The 6,000-nt window shown below is 41.5% G+C and overlaps 1 protein-coding gene across 1 annotated transcript in view; it reads right to left on the bottom strand.

Annotated features, from left to right (window-relative positions):
* LOC150075329 (protein argonaute-2-like) overlaps positions 1 to 6,000 on the bottom strand; it is a 384,361-nt gene that overhangs the window by 332,299 nt on the left and 46,062 nt on the right. The window lies entirely within an intron of this gene.

Raw genomic sequence — 6,000 nt, 5'->3', positions numbered from 1 at the left:
CATATACACACACACACACCTACATATATATACACACACATATACACACACACATCTACATATATACACACCTACATATACACACACACACACCTACATATACACACACACACACCTACATATACACACACACACACACACACACCTACATATACACACACACACCTACATATACACACACACACACACACCTACATATACACACACACACCTACATATATACACACACACCTACATATATACACACACACACACCTACACACACACACACACCTACACACCTACATACACACACACACACACACCTACATACACACACACACCTACATACACACACACACCTACATACACACACACACACACCTACACACACACACACACACACCTACATACACACACACACACACCTACATACACACACACACACACACACCTACATACACACACACACACACACACCTACATACACACACACACACACACCTACATACACACACACACACCTACATACACCTACATATATACACACACACACACCTACATACACCTACATATATACACACACACACACCTACATACACCTACATATATACACACACACACCTACACATACACACCTACATATACACACACACACACACCTACATACACACACACACACACACCTACATACACACACACACACCTACATACACCTACATATATACACACACACACACACCTACATACACCTACATATATACACACACACACCTACACATACACACCTACATATACACACACACACACACCTACACATACACACACACACACACACCTACATATACACACACACACCTACACACACCTACACCTACACACACACACACACCTACACACACACCTACACCTACATACACACACACACACCTACACACACACCTACACCTACATACACACACCTACACACACACCTACACCTACATACACACACACACACCTACACACACACACACCTACACCTACACACACACACACACCTACACACACACACACACCTACATACACACACACACCTACACACACACACACACCTACATATACACACACACACCTACACACACACACACACCTACATATACACACACACCTACATATACACACACACCTACATATACACACACACCTACATATACACACACACACACACACCTACATATACACACACACACACCTACATATACACACACACACACCTACATATACACACACACACACCTACATATACACACACACACACCTACATATACACACACACACACCTACATATACACACACACACACCTACATATACACACACACACACCTACATATACACACACACACACACACACCTACATATACACACACATATACACACACACCTACACACACACACACACCTACATATAGACACACACACACACACCTACATATAGACACACACACACACACCTACATATACACACACACACACACACACCTACATATACACACACACACACACACACCTACATATACACACACACACACACACACACCTACATATACACACACACACACACCTACATATACACACACACACACACCTACATATACACACACACACACACCTACATATACACACACACACACACACCTACATATACACACACACACACACCTACATATACACACACACACCTACATATATACACACACACACACACCTACATACACACACACACACCTACATATACACACACACACCTACATATACACACACACACCTACATATATACACACACACACACACCTACATATACACACCTACACACACACACCTACACACACACACACCTACACACACACACACCTACATATATACACACACATACGCACACCTACACACACACACACACACCTACACACACACACACACACCTACACACACACACACACACACTACATATACACACACATATATATATCTAAATATATCTATATATCTAAACATATATATACACATACATATACACAGACATATCAATACATAAAATCAGTACAATGATAAAAGCAAATTGTATATTTCATATGAGTGTATACATATTGATCGATTTTAAAAATGCTGACACATTGTCATTGTCATTTAAAATGTGACTGAGTGTATATGGCTCAGTCAGATGGGTAAAAGCGCTAAAACGAGCATTTATAAAACTGGTACAATCGCATAAAATGTGTTGGACGGATAAAACGGTGTCGCATTGCTCGCACATAGGAGGGTCATCAGCCCTCAGCAAAAAGGAGTGTGTCACATGACAGTGTCCTATGCAGAGCCGGGTAAGAACAACTTCCTCTTTGCGATCCCTGCGTAAGCTGGACCGCCAAGGATGGATCACAGGCTTAATTCGACAGTTTGTTTGTAGTAATCAGTTGATGCCACAAATCTTGCCACTGAGATTGTAGGTTACTACGGATCACTTGCCTGTAGTCTGTATAGGGGACTAACAGGTCAAGATTATCCGTCAGGGCTGCCGATTTGGCTGCAATGTCAGCCAAATCATTTCCTCTAATCCCGATGTGACTGGGGATCCAGCAAAAGCGGATATCAAATTGATTTGCATAGAGGCTGTATATTATCTGCTGAATTCGGGACAGGGTTGGATGATTAGTGCGTGACACCGCTGATAAAGCCTGAATCGGCATATATAATACACCGTTGGTAACGGTGTTTTCTTATGTGATCTAGAGCTAACTCTATAGCATGCAGCTCTGCAGTGTAAATGCTGCAGTCAAGGGGTATCTTCTCTGATATAGTATTATCTGGAAAAACAGCAGCAGATCGCACATACGATTCTGACTTTGAGCCGTCTGAATAAACTGGCAAGAAGTCAGAATGTTCCGCACTGTGTTGTGAATAGAGCTGAAGGTAGACAGAAGCTGGAGTATAAGACTTCGCCACAATCTTGAGCGAGAAGTCACATGCTGGTGTTTGTGAATGCCAAGGTGGAAGGGGCTCCTTTGGTGATCGAGCAACCTTGTTTACCGAGATGTTAAGCTCATTGAGTATCTCTTGAACACGAATGCCGAATGGGCGATTGGTGGTCCGTCATGTGTTACAGAGATTTTCCCATCATGGCTCGAAAAACGGATGTCCACGTGGGATGGTCTGGCAGGGACTTCAGCTTGAAGGCATATTGTAGAGACAACTGCATTCGTTGAAGCGACAAGGATGGTTCATTTGCTTCGACATACAGACTTTGGACAGGTGATGTTCTGAATGCACCAGTAGCAATACAAATGGCTTGATGATGGATGGGGTCAAGCCAACAAACAGTGCTTTTTCTGGCAGATGCATATACCTGAGACCCATAATCTAATTTTGAGCGTACAAGTGCACGGTATAGACGTAGGAGAGTGCATTGGTCTGCACCCCAAGAGGTAGAAGAGAGAGAGAGAGAGAGCAGAGAATGCTAAGCCCTCTCGTACACTTTGTGTGTAGCTGACGAATGTGTTGGACAAATGTCAGCTTTTTGTCAAAAATTAGCCCAGGAATTTCGCCTCTGATACAACTGGAATGGTGCTTTGTCCAAGTCGTAATTCAGGCTCAGGGTGGAGGTTACATTTGTGACAAGAATGTATGCAAACAGTCTTCTCTGGTGAGAACCTGAAACCGTTGGCCGTGGCCCAGGAATTAAGACGGTCAATAGCTTGTTGCAGTTGTCTCTCAATAACCCTCATATTGCATGATTGAGTCATGCTGAAGTCATCGACGTAGAGTGCACTGTTTATAGTTAGAGGAAGTTGTTCAGAAATAGAATTTATTTTAATGGCAAGAAGCGTGACACTTAAGACAGATCCTTGTGGTACCCCCTCCTCTTGGCAAAAGGGCCGCGAAAGGGAGGATCCTACACGAACTTGGAAACAACGGCAGGATAAAAATTTTTTAATAAAAATGGGAAGGTGGCCTCTTAGACCGAGGTTGTAAAGGTCTTTTAAAATACCAAATCTCCAAGTTGTGTTGTACGCTTTTTCCATGTCAAAGAAGATGGACACCAAGTGTTCTCTTTTTAGGAAAGCATCTCGGATAGATGTTTCCAGTCTAATTAAGTGGTCCAGTGTGGACCTGTTTCTTCGGAAGCCGCACTGAAAGCAGGAGAGAAGGTCGTTCGATTCTAAATACCATAAGAAATGAGCATTGACCATTCTCTACAATATTTTGCACAGACAGCTGGTCAGAGAATGGGACGATAATTTTTTGGACATTTAGGATCCTTTCCTGGCTTAGCAAAAGCAAGAATAGTTGCCTTGTGTCAGGTATCCAGAAAATGCTCTTCAAGGAAGATTCTGTTGTACAGGAAGAGCGCACGGTCCATGGATTCTGGTGAAAGATGTTTGATCATTTCATAATGGATGTTGTCTGGTCCAACAGTAGTAGCCTTTGAACGGGCGAGTGCTGTTTTCCGCTCATTGATATTAAATGGCCCATTGTATGGGTGGGAACCCTTCGATGTGAATTTAAGGGCCTGTTTTTCAGTGTTGCGCTTTAAAACCAGAAACTCTGGGGAGTAAGATGATGTTGCAGAGATGTTAGAAAATGTTTCCCCAAGAGCACATTGGCTATTGCAATAGAGTCTGCAATAGTACATCCATTATATTCAAGGACCGATGAGGGGTATGCTGTGTATTTTCCCTTCATTTTCCAGATTTTTTCCCAAACCACCTTAGTACTGGTCGTCTGGGTAATGGATGATGTGAAACGGATCCACGATTCCTTTTGACTCTGACGGCGGATGTAGCATGCTTTGGCTCGTGCACGTTTAAAGGCTAATAGGTTGACCGGGGTAGGATATCGTCAAAATATCCCCCAAGCTTTGTTTCGAGCCTTTTTAGCTGCTGTGCATTCTGGATTCCACCATGGTTTTGGAAAGGGAGGAAACCGTGTGGATGTTTTTGGAATTGTAGTTGCAGCTGCATGGACAATATTTTCTGTTATGTAACTGCATCATTGATAGGCTCCTGACTGACTGCAGAGTTGTCAAATTTTGCCAGGTGTTGAAAGGCACTCCAGTCGGCTTGATCAAACTTCCACCGTGGTAACCTGTCAGACAAGACTTTCCCTTAACAAACCCATGCTGTGTCTGAATTATTGCTGCAGTCTTGTCTAGATGATCCAGACAATTGCAGTAGATTTCTGCAATTTAATGAGAAAACAATTTCATGGTATTCAAGAGTTAGTGAGAGATTCATTGATTTCAGCTAAGAATGACTAATTATTCAGATCATTTGTGTTCTTTAAAAGGTGAAATGAAAAATATATATTTTCAGATTTACACACTCTTTTGAAGTGAAGCCATGGACGCTAGATCCAATTGGATGCGATGCCAGGTCTGCTAGTGAAGAAATTCAAGAACTTATTGAATTAAAATGTAATGAAGAATGCAAATATAAATTCAAAAAGGGTGGAATGGTTAAGTTGTGGGGATCAAAAACAACTAAACTTCTTTATCCAATAATGTTGTCTGAAATGGTCAAAGTACTTCTTTGTTTTCCAATGTCTTATATGGTTGAAAGTGGTTTTAGTTCAGTAAATAATATTTACAGAGGAAAGAAACAGAATTAAAATATGTTCAAGAGGAGACAGAATTAAAAACTTACTAACATCACACAGAACATTGAACTTTTAGCTAAGAAGCATCACGCTCAGGGATCCCATTGAATAAAAAGATTAAGTATAAAGTATTTTCTTCTAAAAATATTTATTGACTAAATGTCTAAAAGTATGAAAAGGTTGTCTATGCAAGGGTAACGCACTTCCATCATTAGTCTTCTCCACTGGTGAAGCGTTACTTATTCAAAGCAGTGCAATATCTCGGCAACTCTTTGTGAAAGGGTATTCACAATACGAGATATAATGAAAACGATGCATGCACACTACCTGAGTAGTAGAAATGATGGAAGTGCATTACTTGTGCTTAACAACCTTTAAGTATTTTCTTGTTT

Source organism: Mastigoproctus giganteus, chromosome 14 (assembly GCF_048544385.1).
Source record: "Mastigoproctus giganteus isolate SK-2022 chromosome 14, ASM4854438v1, whole genome shotgun sequence".
In the NCBI taxonomy this organism is placed as follows: Eukaryota; Metazoa; Arthropoda; class Arachnida; order Uropygi; family Thelyphonidae; genus Mastigoproctus; species Mastigoproctus giganteus.
This window is presented reverse-complemented; position numbering and strand designations above follow the sequence as displayed.